The 20,854-nt window shown below is 35.9% G+C and overlaps 1 protein-coding gene across 5 annotated transcripts in view; it reads left to right on the top strand.

The window, feature by feature from the left end:
- The window catches only part of HS3ST5 (heparan sulfate-glucosamine 3-sulfotransferase 5), a 199,532-nt gene that overhangs the window by 130,162 nt on the left and 48,516 nt on the right, over positions 1-20,854 (top strand). Inside the window, exon 7 of one of the 5 annotated variants that reach the window (XM_032184438.1) lies at positions 19,996-20,133. The exons of the other annotated variants lie outside the window; for them this stretch is intronic. The gene's annotated coding sequence lies outside the window, so the exon portion shown is untranslated. The remainder of the gene's footprint in view (positions 1-19,995; positions 20,134-20,854) is intronic. 5 annotated transcript variants of the gene reach the window in all.

Below are 20,854 nucleotides of genomic sequence, written 5' to 3'. Positions count from 1 at the left end.
ACACAAAATTCCTAATTATTTAAAATGAAAAAAAAAAAAAAAAATCTTTGCTGTATAAGCTCTAAAGGTAAATAACATCTACATGTGAACAGTCAACTTGCTCATGTTATCTTTTCCTGTACTTTTAAGAAATTAAGATAAATTTTCAATACCCTGCCAAAGAAAGGTGAAGGTTCAATAAAGTTAATCGTCCTTGCCATTCTAATGAGAAATTAATACTCAAGTCATCTACATTTCATACACTTAAGATTCAGCACTGTCATTTAAACTTTAAAACTACAAGAATTATGAGAGCTCTCAAGTCAATATTGATCTAATGCTTTCAGTTCAATGACAATGTCATTATTTTTATTTTTTTTTAAGACAATACAGGAAGTACCTATGCTCTTAGCAACAATATATGGCAGTAAGTTTCCTGATTTTTGTTTCCATTCTGTTATAAATGAAGTCACAACTCAATCTGAATTTAGTAATATTTTTAAAAGGAACATTTATAAAAGGTATAAAAGGCAAGTAAACAGTGCTGAGTGTGCGGGGAGTCTACGCTCCACCAACACGCACACACGAACATCAAACATTAACATTGTGTTTACATACCAAACCCGAGTACACCTATACATATGTACAATCAGAAAAGGTAACAAACAATCCTTTAAGTTCCATGACTTAACAGTCTCCATTTTCCATTCCTTTTGAACAATATGTCTTTCTTTAAGTTGTCAAGCAACTCAGTCTTCGGGCCTTATGTATCCCATTCTTCCAAGATCGAAGAAAAGCATATCCATCTCCTTTTCAAGGCCAAAAGGCACGTCAAAAGGCAAATAGGTCAAAAGGCACGTCCAGGTCAACAGGGGGCGTAACAGCAAAAGCCTGCGATGGCTGTAGCGGTGGGGGGGCCGATGATGTAGCAGAAGGATCAGTAAACGAGCTCGCAGTTCCCTCAATGTCTGGCAAACCACACGTTTCTGATTGTGGCCTCACATGGCTCTTTAAAGCCTCAGAGACTGCTCGCCAGGTGCTGAGCAATCCCGCCGCAACCATGTCATTTTTAGTTGCAGAGTTTGACCTCAGTTTGGTCCCATAATTCAGGATCATAAACTGTCTGATTGTTAAGAAGGAGAATAAGCTGTAAGGTTACCAGGACAGTCTTTGTTTCTAAGGACATGTGATTCCCCATAATGTGCAACTGCTTACCAACGAGGGGCAGTTGTGTGCGTGGGTCCACTTTCTCTCAGCTTGTTGAGCTTCTTCCCAGCCCTGGTGCACCCATTTCCAGCGACATTCAGTACGAGTTTCTCTGAGCGGTTTGCTGAGTTTGGCCAAACGTATCTTCATGGAGGCAATCAACGTGCCTGTTCCCGTCCTGGTCTCCATTCTGCCAGCCTGTTTCTCTTCATTCTTTCTTTCTGCTACTTTATTGATGACATAACTTCATCACATCGTGTTGCCTTCTTTTTTTATCTTGAGGGCAGGCTCCCCTCTTATACCCTTCACCCATAGCAGTTCTTTTCAAAACAACTTTTCATTGGTCAAACATCTTTGAATATAACAACAACAGCAAACACCCAGAAACTTCCATGCCTTAACAGCTGGAGAACAAGCAACCCGAGACTGCATGGAGTCTCCTGAATTACCCTTCTTTGTTCCCTCTGAACTCTTTTACATTCCTGATGGCCTCATTGTTAAGAGTCTAATGTTATCTCAACCACGGGGCTTTCTGACCCCCATGGCCACACTCTCAAATCTCCCCCTTCTTTATTAATATCAACCATCTTCTGGACACGAATCACCACTCCATATATAACACCTGCTTAGACATAAAACTTTTCCCAGCTGATAAGTGGAATGATTACTCATGGGTTTGTTGATGATCAGGAAGAACATACCCTGAAATTAGGTAGTGAAATATAACTAATAAGATGAATGACCCTATCATCCATGTATGATGAGTTTAATTAACACAGCAAAGAGCAAGTTTCTTTAATATTGTTAGGGGAGGATTTCATGTGTTTGTTTTCTCATTATTTTGCATTAGATGTCAGTGTTTTATAGTGATCACTTCACTAATAATTAATTCATTTGCTCATGTGATTGTAAATAACACAAGATATTGTCCTGTAAATCATAATGGGAAGCATCATCAGGAAGCAGAGTCTCTGGTACTGAGTGGTATGCACTCCACACCAGGGATTTAGCTACAAATTAAATGGTGGCCTTAAAAATTAATATAAGAGGGTTTCCCACTTCTCTGACCCCGGGTACCAGAAAGTAACTGTGGAATGAAGGTCAAAGGGTTTTGTTCATCACTAGTATAAACCCAGACAGACAGCTGTTACCTTTACTTACGTCAAAATGCAGGCCTGATAAAGTTCTCAAGCAAGGAATGCAGTGAGCAACATGGACAGCTTAGATTCATTTCAATACTTTCATCCAGACCAAGCCAAAATAGAAAAGAAAAGGATAGTGATCATGGTAACACCTTTCACCTCTAAGATTAGGTCTTTCTAAGTGTTTGTTCTTCATGAATAACTGAGACCCCACCGATTTGGCAAACGAAACATTTCTATTGTCAGACCAGCAATCTTTGTTTCTAGCAGCATGCATAAGTCAGAAGTTAAAAAATAAAATAATAAAATACAACAAAATAAAATAAAATAAAACAAAACAAAACAAATAAAATTAAATTAAATTAAATTAAATTAAAATAAAATAAAATAAAATCTAGTGTTTTTATCTGCTTGTTTCACATATAGAGTGTCTATTTCTAAAGTAACTCTTACTTTAGAAGGTTGTAGCATACTGTCATCTCTGTTAGACAAAACCTGTGTCCAGTATTGTCAACAGGCATATTTCTGGTTTGTCTTTGACAAACTTGAATTTCTACTAGTATAAAAATATTCTCAGTGACTGTTGATACCACACCGGTATTTTTCTTTCTGCTTGACTCCAAGGCCTTCTCAGTGCCTTTTCTTCATTTTATACATTGACTTAAGTACTCCTTGCAACAATTTTTCAAGACTTGATGTTCCCGGGAAGCAGCAATATGCAAATGACCTTCTTCCTCTCATGCATAGAGAGTTTCATGCCTATACTTAAGTGAATTCATGTGGAATTCCTACCTCCTAGTTATTATCATAGTATGCTAATGGATTTACATTTGTTTGACTTCTTTCTCTGGAGCATGGTGCATGGATTAGCAACATGTTCTTATACAGTTCTACAGTCACTTGATTACAAGCCTAGGCTTTGTTCACTTTTTTTTAAGAGATGCTTCTTGGGGTGAATCTACATTAAGTAATAACATGGGTGACTATATCCCCTTTTGTCAATTACTAACTGTAATTATCAATAAACAATATGTTGAGCTGCTGTATCCAAGATACCAAAAAAAAATGGACATCAGTTAATTATGGGATAAATGTTGTAAGCCATTCTTTGCAGATAAGCTTCTGTATCACATGGAGACCAAGTGAAATCTAACTATAGAACAGCGAGGCATACTTCTGCATCCTTTGTTTCAGTATTCTATGAAACCATTTGTAAGTAATTGCACCTAATGCTTTTTAAAGTTACAAAATCTTTAGCTGAGTAGGAAAAAAAAAAAAAAAAGAGAGATGTAAAGTACAGCAAGTATTATTGAATCAACTGGATCTATGATAGTAATTTCTATAATAGCATATCTAGAAAAATGATATAATCTATGATATAAATATATGTGTCCTTTTATTGTGCTATTTTGCTTACTACGTCCTAGTGGCAGCAGAATGCAGAGATCCATCTCTGACATTACCTGTTTAATGAATTTATTACCTAGACATGCTCAGAAATTGTTTTATGGTTTTCTGATTATTATTTTTTTTATCCTGATGCTTAGATCATTGTTCTTAAGTAGCCTCACATATGAGCAACCAGTGTATCTCATTTTAGCTTCATAGAAAAATGGAGATGAGTCTTTTGGCAAATAACAATATGTGTAATTTTGCTAATGAGAAGATGCATGTTATGCACACTATTTCCCATGGAAGGATGTGGCTGTTCAATCAGAACTTAATGTAATAGGAACTGTTTCCCACTACAGGTACCTCTGTCCTGAACAATCTTGGCTAGCTAGTGTCTACTTTCATTCTTTTATTTGCAGATTTCTTCCCAGTCCTCATCTGAATTTCTCACATCAGAGAAACAAGGTGTTTGGGTAGGACATTACTGTGTTCCTTGCCATAGACCAATCCTTACTTCAGATCTGCTTCTTTTTCCCTTGTGCATGTTGTTGAATTCTGGGATGGAATCTCTGTTAGTTCATTGGTTTTAGCAACCACCTAAACAACACTTAAAACTTAAAAAAAAAAAAAAAAAAAAAAAAAAACCTTACTATTTCTAAAGCACTCCCCTAATCTTTACAAGCAATTTAATCATGCCAGAGGTTGTTTGGATAAATTTTATAACTGCAAAGCTTTGGGAAGATGTGCACCACACTCTGAATAGGTCCTACATCTCACAGTGTTACAAATTGTGTGTCTTTCTGTATGAGATTAACATTCCTCCTTCTTTTTTGGAGAGAGAAAGGCCTTCAAAATTACCGTAATATTTAACTTCTTTTATAGACAGGGAAATTAGTTCTGAGGCATCTCAATTCTAGGAGAAGTGGTAACTTTAGTGGTTTTAACAGTTTCATCTCTCCTACAGATATGAGATTCAATCTTTCTGGCACTTTCTCACTCTCTTAATCTTTGCATTTCTTTAACTAGAAATTCAGTGTTTTTTCAATGGAATATATTCAGTGGTGTATAAAGAATATATATGTATATTGTGTTATATTAAAAATCTCAGCCCCTCTCACTAGCAAGGAACACAATTTTCATAACATTTCAACAAAAAAAGTATGCTAAGTGTATTTTGTTTGGAGGATATTCTTATATATCTATTTCATAGATGAAAGAAAAAGGAGAGAAGAAAGTGCTGCTTCATGCAATATGGTCTGTGAAGCTGAACTGTTGTCATAGCTGGTATCTCATTTTAACTTTGCAGGTCTTGATGAAAAAGGATCTGAGTTCAGTCAGTTATTGAGCGTATGCTCCAGTGACTGCCAGATTGATGCTTCTGTCATACAAGAATGTGACAATAGTTGCTATGGGTTTCCTGATTCGCTTAATTAGATTTTTCCCTGTATAATTAGCACATCTTTAGTCTGAACTTCAAACTATGTCACCAATTTATTTTGAAATTAGAGAAAGTGTTGGAGAAGACTTTATTCATCTTATTTCTTGTAAAAGCCTGTGTTAAAGACCCACTAGGAATATCATAGAGCAAAATTATTAGAGGTCAGTATGTGATGTGAAAAACAGGCTGTTTGACCTAGTTTTGGCTGTGGCTGAGACATCCGAACTGACTGAAATGCAGCTATGAGAGAATCTCTTTTGTTTTGTTTCTCAGGATTGAGGTGAAGCTGGTGGGAAAGAGTAAAGTAGCTTTGCAATAAAATATCAATTCAGTTCTGGGTGTCATCACACACAAAAGTGTGCACGAGAAAAACTTGTTCACCATGCTGGGAGGAAAGGAGCATTGTAGAGCAAAGAAAGGTAGATACACAGTATGAAACTTTGCAAGTCATTTTATTCATACATGCAGTCACAGGAATTACAGTGCCTTGGATTTGTCTAGTAATGTTTCTGTTCTTTTCATGGGCTCTTGAATAATCAACCAACCTTTTTTCAGACAATAATTGCTGAACTATTGTAAAACGACCAAAAGTTCAGTTTAAAAAGCCTTGATTTCACGCTACACAATATAATACAAAATTATACAATAGGGTTGTGACATACCCCAGTATGACCTCAACCAACATGCAACAGAGGCTGAACAGCCTCAGCTCTCCCTCCAGCACCATGGTCCCATGGGCCTTCTAGTGTCCCTGCAGTAGCTGTCTTCTGTGACACTCATCCTCCTCATATCCAGCTGTTTTCAGTGCCTTTAGGAAGAACACACCCTACTGATCGCAATTTTTCCTGTCTTTTTGCTATGGAAGCACCAAGTGCAAGTGTTCTTTGGTTGGCATTTCATAACGCACCACAGGCAGATCTTCCAATGGAAAGTGAGAGAAGTGACATCTGCTTAAATGTGAATGCTGCAAAGCAGGCCAGAACACAACAATCACCTACACTTTTTTGTTGTTGTTGTTGTTTGTTTGTTTCTTTGTTTGTTTGTTTTTGGTGATTTTGGTTGTTGTTAACTTGAGCTAACATTTTTTTCCATTGCAACACATCTCCCATACTGGAGAAAAAGGAATGGCAGTAAAGATCATTCTGCCATTTCAAGACTTCAAGGTTCACATTGCTGATGTTTTCTTATCTCATAAGAGAGGGAAAAAAAAAAAAAAAAAAAAAAAAAAAAACTTTTAAGCACATATGTATGCTACTGCAGGCTGCTCTTACGAATACCACTGACTACATTTTCATTAACTATGATTTCAAAGCAGAAGCACTGGTACTGATAATATTTATATAAACATTTTGATATTCATTTGGAAAAAAAAAAAAAAAAAAAAAAAAAAGACAAGGGTTTTTGGGAAAGGCAAAAGGTAAAATAAGTTGACAGACATAGCATGGGTTACTTTTCTTAAGGAAGTTGGTTCCCATGTTTGCATTGAAACACATTGATATCTTCAATTTTAATGTTATTGATTTAGCGTCATGTATTGCAGTGTAATAGGGAGCAGCCTTTGCTAGTCCTTCCTGAGAATTTAAATTCCCAATTACATTCTTCAGCTATTTAGTTCCTAAGAACATCTTCAAACTTTGATAACAATTCATGCTGTCAGCATACAAAGTCAATTTTACAGAATCCAACACAACTAGTGCCTGCTTATGTGAAGCCTGGAGCTTACTTTGGTTCTCCACGAAGGCCATTTGATATCTGCTGCCTTTTATGGTTGACCTTGAAGGAGAGTTCAGTTTGGTAATTTATGGCAAACACCATCCAGGAAGACCCATTTGCAAGATTCACTGTCACTTAGTGCTAAACGATCGCTCCTGACTCTGAAGACAATCTGAGTCCCTGACAGAGCAATCCCATAAAAAATATTGCCTGGCCACCCAGGTGTCTTTTCCAATTATCTGGAGTAGGAATTAATACTTTTAAAAGCTGCTAGTTTTTGAAAGGTTATTACAATTTATTTCACTAGTTTCTTTTACACATTATGATGAATTGGTTTATTACGCTGTTATTTTCCATGTCAGCTTTTTAGAAGATTGAATCATAATGTTGAAACATTAGAGTGAATGGCAAACATATTATTTTACAGCTGAGTAATATATTTCCTCTAAAAAATTGTGCTGTGTTTTTAATAACAAGTAATTTTATTATTATGTTGCTTAATACTGTTGTCCCACATTATTTCTATCTGGTAAGGATTGGAGGACTTCTTTTAAGATGCCAGTGATATCTTGGTCATGACACAAAATATATGAATGTGCAACAACCCAAACTGTGAACTGTGCTTGGAAGCATAGCAATTCATGGCTTCTCAGTATCAGTTTAATATATGGAGCAGCTCCAGGGAGAATAAATGGTTAGAATCACTTTAGTGGGCTTCTAAATTTAGAAATAAAGGGTATTTTAATCTCATGTATTCTTCTTTGATTTTTTTTTCTTCCTGTGATAATCTCTGGTTTTGGATGCTATTTTTGTTCCCCAAACCCTCTCCAACCAATCTATAAAAGGATGGTAATTAGCATTTTAATGGGAATAGTTGAATCTCACTGTTACCCTGCAGTGAATGTATTCCTATTTATGTAGAGCTCAGCAATACTAAAAGACAGAAGAAATTCAACATTTCATTTCTTTTTTGGAAGCAGGTTGGGGGAAGGGAGAAGATGTAGCAACATGAAGGCTTCCACCCATTTTTGACACTGTATCTGCATATAGAGCAGTTTATTTTTTCAGCATGAATTCTGAAATTTTGGCACTTGATAATCTGTTCTGCAGGGGGCTGAGTGCTTTGAACTCCTGTTGACTTCTCTCACAGCACAATAAAATTTCCATCCTAAGGTGCACAGCAATGCCCTGCATATTTTTTTTAATTTGGAACAATTAACTCAGAATGGTTTAGTATGAAGTACTGTTTTGTTTGTTTGTTTGTTTTTTTGTTTAAAAAAAAAAAAAAAAAAAAAAAAAAAACTTCCTAAAACTTCCTATAAGTAAATAGTGTCAATTTAAAAAGTTGACACTATTCTTCAAGCAAGCATGTGTATAGATAAAGATTTGTAACTCAGCCTAAATGTTTAGAGTGTATAACACCTACAGCTCAGATAGGAAGATAATGGCATTGAAAATAATCTTCTCTCAAAACCAGAATTTAACATTCACTGTTAGAAACCCTATTTCTGTAGGCATGAAGGACAACTTGCCATCAACTCTCAGAACCTCATAGATATTACTGAATTTCATTCTCCATTTCATTAGGCTGATCCGCATGGCAGCATAGAGGGTAAGGCCCTGATGAAGTTATCTTCTGTATGGTGTAGTTATTTAAGTTTATAATATGCAATGCTTGAATTCTTGCTTTATGCCTTTGCAACAGGTTCTGTGCAATGCCACAGTTCACAAGAGATGGAATGGGTTTATGGATAAGAACAAATTATATTGCAGGAAAACAGGTTCTGGTTTAACTGGGAGAAGCTCAGGGTGCTGTGTGTGAGACCATGGTGCTGGACTGTCTCTGAGCCCCACAACAAGGTGTCTATTCCAGCCTTACCCAGACCCCAATGTGGGACACACCAGAGTCCCTCCACATGGTTCAAATATGGCCTTTGTGAATATTGAAATGATATTGCTGAACAGAGCTGCTGTGTGTACATCATGAGGTTCCTGTTTCCTACTAGACCACAAATCAGTAAATCTGTGGCTGTGTTGACCAATCTGTTCATTCTTAAAAATAAATGCTTCCTGATTGTATTCAGCATATCCCACGTAATGCTGGTGAAGATGAGTTAGAAAAGACAGTTTTCCCAGTCCTATAAATATTTTTCCCACATTATCATATCAATCTCGGTGAAAAAGATGACATACCTGAAATTCACATCCAAGCAGGAGAGATTTCCAGATATTTCTGGTAAAGACACTGAGACTGTAAATAACTGCATAGCAGTCTTTCATTTTTTCTGAATATCAAGATTTATTTCTCCTCAAGATAAATATTGACCTTGGCTTTAAATTGATCAGTATTAATCTTTCTAGTCAGTAAATCTTGATATTCCCTTCCACAGAAATCAATACCTGCTTAGTATATCGGATTATTGAATGTAATTAATAAATATAGCTCTGCATGAAGATTTTCATAAATGGTAAACAGTCCAAATTTAGGAGCTTTCAAAGAGGCTCACAACATGTGCGCTATATAGACTATTTCAGTTTAATGTTAAGAAACTGCTGAACAGTGCATTAAATAAATTACTGTATTGCTAAGAGAGTTACAGTAAGGTCTGGTAAGTACTTATTTAAAAATTGGCAATAGTGAACAACAAGAAATAATTCAAGTAACACTTCTAGTTTTACTTCTTTTTTTTTTTTTTTTTTTTTTTATCCTTAATTGGTTTTACACCATTGTTTTGACACTCTTGAATTTAAAAACTTGTGTATGCGTATATACATATATATACACACCAAGAAGAAAATGCATACTGTGCACTAATCCAGCTGTCAAATTATAACTTTGTTAATTATTTCAAATCAAATTATAAAATTGATGTATCAGAGCAACGGAGGAATTCCACTCTCTTCAGAGCTGGCAGAGCCCACTGTGGGTATGAAGCAGAATGAGCTTCTGGTGTTGCAAGAAAAAAAAAAAGAAAAAGAGAGGAAGAGGAAGACGAAGAGGAAGAGGAAGAGGAAGAGGAAGAGGAAGAGGAAGAGGAAGAGGAAGAGGAAGAAAAGGAAACAGAAAAAGAAAAAGAAAAAGAAAAAGAAAAAGAAAAAGAAAAAGAAAAAGAAAAAGAAAAAGAAAAAGAAAAAAGAAAAAGAAAAAGAAAAAGAAAAAAAAAGAAAAAGAAAAAGAAAAAGAAAAAAAAAAGAAAAGAAAAAGAAAAAGAAAAGAAAAGAAAAAGAAAAAGAAAAAGAAAAAGAAAAAGAAAAAGAAAAAGAAAAGAAAAGAAAAAGAAAAAGAAAAAGAAAAAGAAAAAGAAAAGAAAAAGAAAAAAAAAGAAAAAGAAAAGAGAAAAGAAATAAAAAGAAAGAAACATTTTACACATTTTTACAGCCTATTGAGATCTCTGGAATGACTCTGTACTTCAGGTTTTAAATTTAAAGGGATGTTTTCAGGATGATTTAACTCACCTTTTGAATGGGAGAAATTGTTGTTCTTTGGTTTTTAATTGTTAACAGAATACAAGACAGTTGGCTTCTGCCAATTTTTCAAATTTTTGTGTTTATTTTCTTTTAAGCAATATTTTTATTCAAAATTAAAATACTTATGGCAGGATTTCTTTCAAAATCCTTTTTTTTTTTTCTTGAATAGGAAAATAGTGAAAGAAAAGACATCTTAATTTCTTTGCATTTTAATGTTACTATTTACTTTTTTTGGAGGATATGTAAGATATGTTTTCATGACTCTGTATGGGGGTGTGTGTAGGTAAATACATAGAGCATAAAATGTAAAACTAGATTATATCAGCCCAGAGCATAAAATGTAAAACTAGATTATATCAGCCCATTTTGAGCAATGTATAAATATATGTAAAGCACATAATGATCCCCAAATTGGTAAAAATATAGCACATACTGCTTTGAGATAACATATTGGCACCTCTTGGAACTTCAGATGGAAGTATTAACACTTTTGTCATGTGCATATCACCTCCATGCATAATGAAATATCTATGCATTTTAAGTCTTTTTTCTTTTTTTTTTTCCTCTAACAGTACCGTATGTTTCTGTATGTGCATCCACAATAATAAAAAAAAAATGGCATTTTCGAGAACATGCTTCTCCTTCTTTAATTTCAAGGAAATTGCTGTTGTTTTGTTTTGTGATTTTTTGTTTGTTTGTTTTTAACAGAAGCATTCTTATTTTTAAAGATAAAGTAACTGTTAATCAATGTAAAATTAAAGTGTTTATTTTTATTACACAAAGAAAAAGTGAAAAGATTCTTCTCACTTACCTATAAGTTCTCATGCTCCCATCCTTCCTTTTAGCAGGATGTCATTTCAAAAAACTGTCTCCTTTGTACATAGACCATCAAGTTGTTCCCAGTGTGCAGAAGCCCTGCAATAGCTCCCTAGAGAGATATTCTACCAAGTAGTGGAAGACTGCAGTAAATGTAATATGTTTGCCTCTGACAGTGCTGAATTTCCTCTGTCTTCATTGTAATATTTGGTCGGGGTAATGCATATTCACACCTCCCCAGTGAGTCCAGACACTTAAGGTAAAACCTACTGCTCTTATTTCCCATTCAATTTCCTACATTTTTCTATCAATAAGTGTCCTTGTGAAGTTTAATGTTCTTGCCATATTAATTTGTTCACCTATATTAGCTATATATAATATTTGACTCACCATGAAACATGAAACAAATCCAATTAGTTCCACCTTTGTTCCTAGACAGGTTATTAGCAATTCATCATTAGGATAAAGTAGGTTTCATAAACGGTATTTAGCTGTCCACAAGCAAAGACTGCATTGCAAGATCTTCTAATAACTTGGCAAATGAACTGGGGTAAACTCTTGCCCCATTCCCTCATCAGGAAAGAAAAAGATTTAAGATGAAGTCCTTCAGAGACTCTTCTGAACTTTGGGGAAATAAAACCCTATGCATTTTTAATATCCATATTGCAATTGTGCCCCAGTAGAATAACTGGGTGGGATACACCTCACTTGACATTGGCTGAAGAAGAGCTAAATATCAAGTCTGAGTTAGATGGTTAATCATTAAAGCTCTCTCTCTCATCACAGAGAATAATAACAAGTGATTCCACTATCTATCTTAAAATAGTACCATTGGCAGAAATGAAAGGCCATTGGGAGGTACCTGTTTTTCTCCATTGACTGCAGAGAGAGCCTCTATAGCTAAACGCCTGGATTTATCTTCAAATTTTTGTTGTTTCATATAAATAAATATTTTTGTCAGTTCATGTTATGTATATTCATGTTAATATTCTTTGCTATTTAGCTTCTTTTACATAACAGAGTCAGTCATGATAGTAGAACTAAAGAAATGTCAGTAGTTAACACTCTTAAAAATTATTCTGGCCTAATCTGATTTTATTTCCTTTTTATTTATTTATTTTTTTTTTAATTTTAAGAACATGTTCTGTATGTAAACCTATGACTTGTTCTCTAAAAGACTCATTTTTTTTCTAGAATAAAACAAAATAAAATTTTGCACATTTCACTTTCATTTGCACTTTCATTTTGCACATTTCACTACATTTGCACTTTCTAAGGTCTGCCTACCTCATAAAGACAAATTGTTTGGGAAAAGGAGGTGACTTCTATTTTGTAGATTGGCAATTATCTATTAATATCTTAATTTCATAAAACTGCAGACTAGCCTCCAATTGACCATGCAATTCATAAACTCAGATGAAGAGTTAGGTAACCAGATCAGCTATCACTCAAGAGAGAAAAAGCAGTCATCTGACCAATCTCTTAAATTCAACAATAGATAAATCGTAGAACTATAATTTTTGGATGTGGCTTTAAAATGAAACCTAGAATGTATGAGGGGGTGCTTTGCAGCCACAATAGCTACATTCCAGGCACTCTTTGTTTTGGACAACTTTGACATTTCCTTGAGTTTACAATAACCAATCTAACAAGCCTAGTTATCATATCATTAGAAAAACATCATACTGGGAAGTTCATTTTCTCAGATAGCTTAATTCAGCTCCCTTTAGTCGATGAAATTACTTTGTTGGTTTAAATGAAATTTGAATTATGTACTACATACAGAACACCTGTACAGAATTGCTTAAAAATTAATTTAATCTAGTGTACCATTTCAGGCAAGAATAAATATATTGTTTTTAAGGAGAAGACTAAGAAACAAGACAAATACAGAATGATACTTTAATACAGAATGATACTTTAACATGTACCTTTGCTACTCTCAACAATTTGCATTTGCGAGACTGTGAGCTGCATGTTGTAATCACATCACTGTGTTTAATAGCTTTTGAAAGATCTTCCACTGAAAGTTTTCAATCTACCTTTGAATCCACTTATATTTTTGACATTCACCATGAGTTTCACAACTCAATTACGCTTTATTTGAAAAAGTACCTTCTTTTGTTTATTTTAAATCTCCTAATGATAATCTTATTTGGTTCTTCCTAGTGCTGAAAAATAATGGATAATCAGTCCATGTTCAGTATCTCTATGCAATTTGTGATTTTATAGACATAAATCATATTCTCTTCCTTCTAACAATATTCCTTTTAAATCTGAAAAGTTCTAGTTTACTTAATTACCCCTCCTAGGGAGGTCATTGACCAACTTTATTGTTCTTCTTTGAAGAATTTTTAATTCTACTTTATCTCTTTTGAAGTAACATAAGCAGAACTATCTGCAGAATTCAGGATGTACGCATGCCAGGAATGCACACGGTAACATAATAATGTTTCATCTCTTATTGTCCTTCTCTACCATTTCTGTGTTATTTTAACTACCCTGAGCACTAAGCTGACATTTTGCATAGGGGTATTTGTATTCATTTCTTCTGATGAGTGAAAGCTGATTTTCATGACTGTGTCTTAGTGTGCATGTATACTTAGGTTGTTACTACTAATACACACTAGTTTGACTTTTTGACAAAGTTTTGTCTGCCATATAATTTTCATGTCATTCAGTAACATGAGATTCCTTCTGTAATTCTTCTCAATCAGGTTTTGTTTGGAATAACATGAAAATTTTCTCATACCAACAGTATTAGTATTCAATCTCAGCTCAGTTTCCAGGTCAGTTTTGTCTGTGTGAGATAACACATTACAGCAGAGACTTTTTTTCTTGTATTCCCAGTTAGTAAATCAATGCAATGTTTCCTAAAAGAAAAATAAACTGCCATAGTGCAATTTACCATAAATCTAGCAATATGTATAATCAGAAAGATTACATAACTAATGGCTTGGGATTTTTCAGGCAGAATCAAAGGTGTATACCAATTACATAGCCAAAAGAGGATTCAAGGGAAAATCTATTTAGAAGTCATGCTACAGTTGATTGGAAAACGAAATGTATATTCAATATTTTCCTTGGCCTCTATTTTTGTTTATGTAGGCTATAAAAAAAAAAAAAAATATGTTCACATAACAGCTACAAGTAAGGATGTTGCCAAAAGTATGTTTCAGGTCAGTTTTTCACTCGTGATTGTCTGTTGAAATGTTTACAATCTTGAAGTACATACAGTGTGCAATTAATCTTTCCATTTACTTCACAAAGACTTTAACGTCAACTTAAGACTCGAAACTATCATCATTCAATTAAATAATGCACTTTTTTTTTTTAGTCGTGCTATACCTTTGAACAATGCTCATTTATTTTTGTCTCTTGTTTTGTGTGACAGTAACACTATCAAAGCTTATGCAGAAACAGTTTAAGAGTATTAAAAAGCAAAGTTTGTGTTCTTAACAAAAAAACAGTGTTATTTATTTATTTTATTTATTTTATTTTATTTTATTTTATTTTATTTTATTTTATTTTATTTATTTTATTTTATTTTATTTTATTTTATTTTATTTTATTTTATTTTATTTTATTATTTTATTTTATTTCAATGATAGATATAATTGTTGTAGGAATTATAAATTTATAAGAATTACATGGACACCTTGTCACCAGAAATATCTGCCTTGAAACACACAATATGTCTGCCCTATGAAATTATTTTCTTTATGAAATAATCACCTATTGTAAAACAAATATTCACACATTGCAGTTCATACAAATATGTATTACAACCAGTGTAATTGGCAGAACTTATTAAAAGTCACCCACATAGTTATCATATACACACACCAATAATCTTAATATCTGCAGGCTTTACATGTTGCCCATTATTCTGTAATTACTATATTTTTTAGTTCCGTTATGCTTAGTACTTAATGTTACACCAGATACAGTCACTGGAACCTGTTGAGTCAAGTAGAAAAAGGTCTGTGTTTGTTCCTTTTAGGTCAGAATATCCAACAAAGTTCTGCATATCAAAGAAACTCAGAAGTGAGCTTGGAGGAACGATTATCACATTTATTATTGCATATGCTCACTGTGTATCACTAGATTACATATGACATCATATGAAATATGTGTGACCCTACCCATATCTCTCCATCACAAACCTTTCTTACAGAAAACCTCCAGTTCTGAGATGTTTTAATTGATGCCAAAGTATTGGTGCTATTGCAGAGGAACTGTGGACATCCTGGTACTGGAACTAGGAAGAATACTCAAGCTACATGTATATGTTATCCAGGGGAAAACAGACTGTTTAATTATATTCTATGCCTATTCTTTGCAGTTGTCATATGTACTAAGTACAGTCAATACACGATTATAGCTCATTAGTGATTAAATCTCTTCACTAGAAAGAACAAGAATTTGATGTAGTCCTTGTGCTGAAGTTTTAGAGTGTGCCGCCGCACTTGTTTGTGGAAATGCATCCTCTGAAAGAGGCCCTGTGTGGAATTCCACCTCTTCAATCCTTCCTTTTTCCTGATACTACCTCTCTCGTCTCCTTTCCTGTTTAAACAAATGCCTCTCCTGTAACAGATCTACAACTGCTCATATGCATTGGCATACAACAGTATTAGTTTCAAATCAAACTTGGATTACACAAGTATATTGTGTTTATCACAGAATCACAGAATCATAGAATTGTCTGGTTGGAAGAAACCTCAAGATCATCGAGTCCAACCTCTGACCTAACACTAACAAGTCCTAACACTAACACTAAACCATATTGCTAAGTTCAACATCTAAACGTCTTTAAAGACCTTCAGGGATGGTAACCCCACCACTTCCCTGGGCAGCCCATCTGTGTATATCTGTTGGAACAGCTTGTTCTGGATGCCATCTCCAAGCAATGGAAGAGAAGAAGGTTATGAGGAGGAATCAGCATAGATTCACAAGGGGAAGTTGTGCTCGACCAACCTTGTTGCCTTCTATGATTGGCATCACCAGCTGGGTAGATGAGGGGAAAGCAGTGGATGTCACCTACCTTGACTTTAGCAAGGCTTTTGATATTGTGTCCCGTGACATCCTACTAGAAAAATTGATAAAGTGTGGGATAGATGAGTGGACGGCAAGGTGGGCTGAGAACTGGCTGACTGGCTGAGTTCAGAGGGTGGTGATCAGTGGCGCAGAGTCCGGCTGGAGACCTATGACTAGCGGTGTTCCCCAGGGGGCAGTGCTGGGTCCAGTCTTTTTCAACATCTTCATCAACCACCTTGATGAGGGAATAGTGTCTGCCCTCAGCAAGTATACTGATAACACAAAGCTGGGTGGGAGGAGTGGCTGACACGCCAGAAGGCTGTGCTGCCATTCAGTGAGACCAGACAGGTTGGAGAGATGGGCAGGAAGAAACCAAATGAGGTTTAACAAGAGCAAGTGTAGAGTCCTGCACCTGGGAAGGAACAACCCAAAGTATCAGTACAGGCTGGGGGATGACCTGCTGGAGAAGAGCTCTGACAAGAAGGACCTGGGGGTCCTGGTGGACGACAGGTTGACCATGAGCCAGCACTGTGCCCTCATGGCCAAGAGGGATCCTGACGTGCATTAAAAGGAGCGTGGCCAGCAGGTCAAGGGAGGTGATCCTCTCCCTCTACTCTGCCCTGGTCAGGCCTCACCTGGAGTACCGTGTCCAGTTCTGGGCTCCCCGGTACAAAAAAAGACAGGGATCTCCTGGAAAGAGTCCAGCGGAGGGCCACAAAGATGATACGGGGCCTGGAGCATCTTCTTTATGAGGAAAGGAAGAGAGACTTGGGTCTGTTCAGCCTGGAGAAAAGAAGACTGAGAGGGGGTCTCATCAATGTTTATAAATACCTGAGGTGTGAGAGACAGGTGGATTTGACCAAACTCTTCAGTGGTTTGCAGTGACAGGACAAGGAGTAATGGTCACTAGATAGAGCACAGGAAGTTCTGCACAAACATGAGAAAGAATTTCTTCACGGTGAGGGTGACGGAGCACTGGAACAGGCTGCCCAGGGAGGTTGTGGAGTCTCCTTCTCTGGAGATATTTAAGACCTGTCTGGACACCTACCTGGACAGCCTGCTCTAAGGAACCTGCTTTGGCAGGGGGGTTGGACCCAATGATCTTTTGAGGTCCCTTCCAACCCCTTCAATTCTGTGATTCTGTGATATTTTCCTAAAAGGTACATGCACAGCCTGTAGTGTAGGCAAAAGAATTTTTCTGCATCTATAGAACTACCTAAGTAGTTCTTAATACAAACCCCATGGTAGCTCAAACAGTAATATAGGTATATAAAGGAAAATGGCATGTCAGTATAAGAAATAGTAGTCAAGGGAGGTCAGGTGAGGCTGAATCTTGCTGCCTGTGAAGGATGTCTCCATGATGCAGGACAAATTATGGAGCTGAATCTCCTGAGTTAAGGAGTTGTGGTATAAACAGCAGGAAAACTCAGTTCTGGGGCTTTCTAAAATATTTTAAAACACTGGATAAAGCTTTAGATATGAATATGAAATCACCAAGGGTTTTAAATAGAAAAAGTGAGATGTGAAGTAGCAGAAGTAGATCTAGCACACAACATGCATTACTCGATGAAAAAGCACAGATATATTAGGTGCCTCCCTACAGGGAGCTGTGACAACAACAAGCCCCTTGAAGTTAAAATGCTATCTAACAAGCTTTAATCAAAAGCCATGTGGACCTTTTGGATGCTCTCTTCCATCATTGCTGTGATTAACATCATCTGTTCTTTTTGGCAAGCAAATAAATAGATAACTAAAACATGCTCAGATGCTCTTGCCTGAAATGTGACAAATATGCTTTGCCAGCAGATGAGAAAACATCTCTTTCCCAAGGATGGACTAACCTCAAAAAGTTGTGAGGCTTTTCTTTTTTTAGTTTATGTATGCATGTGAAATTTAGGAGTATAAAAAATGATATATATATGAGCATGTCTCCTGAGCAAAAAACGATACCATACATGTCAGGCTATGTGAATTAGTAAATGAAATTTTTCACTTTATTTTTTTATTTTTTCATTTTTCCCCAAGGAAAATGTGTTTTACTTGCACATGCTTCCCATATTTGTCTAGAAGGCTATTAACTTGAATCCGTTGACCAAACCTGGCAGAAGATAGAATTCTCTGCAATAGCTATTGTTTATGAAAATAAGCAATCAGGTAGAGAAGACCTTCCCAAGAAAAAAAAAAAAAAAAAAAAAAAAAAAAAAAAAAAGCTGAAATACAAGCTTACTCCTTTCAGGTAGGAGAGATTAGGTACTAGGAGAAGTCTGTCAGTTTACATTATTTAGGTACATTTAAAAGATTACAATGAATGACATGGCATGGCTCAAATGTAGCTTACTGAAATGCAGTTCATCCAGTCTAACCCTTGTTTTTTAACTAGAGAGGATGTTTCACATGCAATAGCTTGCTTTGCCATTTTCTTCCTGAGCTCCTGTCCTGGCTTCCAGTTTCCCTCAGGGTCACTGCTCCCACTGCAAGCCCTGGCAAACATGGTTGCCTCTTTAGTCAAGACCATGCTTTTACTGCATGTTTATGGCTTTTCCTATGGCTCCATTTCATCTCCTAATACTTCTCTCTCACCCGAATAAAACGTTTTGGTGAGTCTTCAACTTGCACCTAAAACAACAGTCTTACTTATCCACTTGAAATGCCTTTGAATGCCTTGTATGCTATGTGACTTCTTTATGATTACCTCTTAAGACATTTTTAGTTGAGCTAATTTATACCTTCCCTACCTCCAACTGACTTAAGTGGGGGTTTCGTGATGCTGCAGATGTTGATTCCTCTCTGGTAATTGTCATGGTTTTGGCTTGGATAGAGTTAGTTTTCTTCATAGAGACTTGTATGATGATGTATTTTGGATTTGTGATGAAAATTGTGCTGATAACAGAGGGATGTTTCTGTTGCTGCAGAGCAGTGCTCACTCAGAGACAAGGCCTCTCCTGCTCCTGGTGCTGCCCAGCCAGCGAGGAGGTAGGGGTGCCCCAGGAGCTGGGAAGGGACACGGCCAGAACAACTGGCCCAGGCTGCCCAAAGGGATGTCCCACACCATGTGGCAGTGTGCTCAGTGATAGCAGCTGGGGCAAAGGAGGAGAAAGGGGGAACGCAATCTCTGACTTTAGTGAGCACTCATACAGCAAGACTTACCCTTTGGAGAGTGATTTCTAGAGCACATTCTCTGTTGCTAATGAAATAGTCAATCATGTAACCAGTTCTATCAACCTGAGAGTGTAGCCATGTTGTTGGTAATTGCCATAGAAAAGAGATATGTGTCTTGAAATATCTGTCACTGAATGTTATGCAAGAACAAATTTATAGTTGTAAGATGACTGACTAACTTAGAAACTATTAATGGTGAAGGGACAACATTTTCTTCTAATGACAGGTATGTATGGGTGCTGCCTAATACAATAGAGCATATTAACAACATAATTAACAGAAAACACTTAATTGCTCTGCTTTCACAGGTGTTTTTACAGATCCTTTAACAGCAAACCTTTCAGATATCCCTTCAGATAACCTTTACTCTTTTAGAATGCTTTTCCTTGGAAGTAAATCTTAAGATTATTTTCTGTCTCTGAGAGTGCATAGTGAGGGAAATGATTTTGCTAAGACATGAAGTCAGGCAAATACTCCAGTGCGAATAGAATGTGTTGGAGCAAAAGAAGAGGATTTCCCTCTGTAATGAGGGAAGAAACTCAGCTTCCTATATTGTGTTGAAGAGAAAAGTATTTATCTTTAACAATTTAACACAATTTTAAACATAAAATTTAAATGCTTCCATGCGTTTTCCCAATTTTTTAGACCTTAATACAAGAAAATCAATTCATGGTTCAGAGGTTGGTGTGGTCTACGTATCTGGAGTTCTCCTCAGGATATCTGAAATCATTCTGAAACCTACTGAGTGGTTTGCAAACCTCTAATGATTTTCACTTTCGAGAAGTAAATAATCATTCCCACTTCAATAAACTTGATAAATTGCATAGATTTAGAACAAAGACATGTTCTACTAGCAAAAGAGGCAATTCTTTAATGTTCTTTTGAATGTATCAGGAAGAGTCAACAATGAGACCATACTGCTTTATTCCCTACCCTTTTGCAGCTTCAAGTACACAAATTTGATAGCAGATTGTATGAAATAACTCCTAGTCATATACTACACCCTGAAAATGGTAACACAATCAATTTTCATTTTACGAGCATCCTAGCACCCAATTCAGGTCCTATCCTTTCCATCTGTGCACACTTATTTGTCTCATACTCACTCTTTTACTCTCCTTTCTGGCTTCCATAATTATGCCCCTTTCTCTGTCCTCTCCATCGTAAGTGCCTTGTACTTCCTTCTTTCTTTCCTTTTTTTTTTTTTTTTTTTCCACTTTTTCATTCTTCAACATTGGTTCTCTTCTTATTTTCTGAAACAGATGAATTATTGACTATGAATTTTCCATGCCAAAAATGCAGCCTGAAAAAGCCACCACACATGGAAAATTCAAGCCTATGTCTTCAAAATCTTGGAAAGTTTGAAATCACTAAATGCATAATCTAGTGCTAAGAAATATCAAGATTATTTTTTACTAAGATCAGCCAAATTGACCTCACCTTTATTAAATCCTTTCTTGCTCCATAGAACAGGGCAGATGCCTAAATAGGAGGGTCATGTTCA

The sequence above is a fragment of the Aythya fuligula genome, chromosome 3, assembly GCF_009819795.1.
Source record: "Aythya fuligula isolate bAytFul2 chromosome 3, bAytFul2.pri, whole genome shotgun sequence".
NCBI lineage: Eukaryota > Metazoa > Chordata > Aves > Anseriformes > Anatidae > Aythya > Aythya fuligula.
The sequence above is the reverse complement of the archived record's forward strand: the minus strand, read 5'-3'. Positions and strand labels throughout refer to the sequence as shown.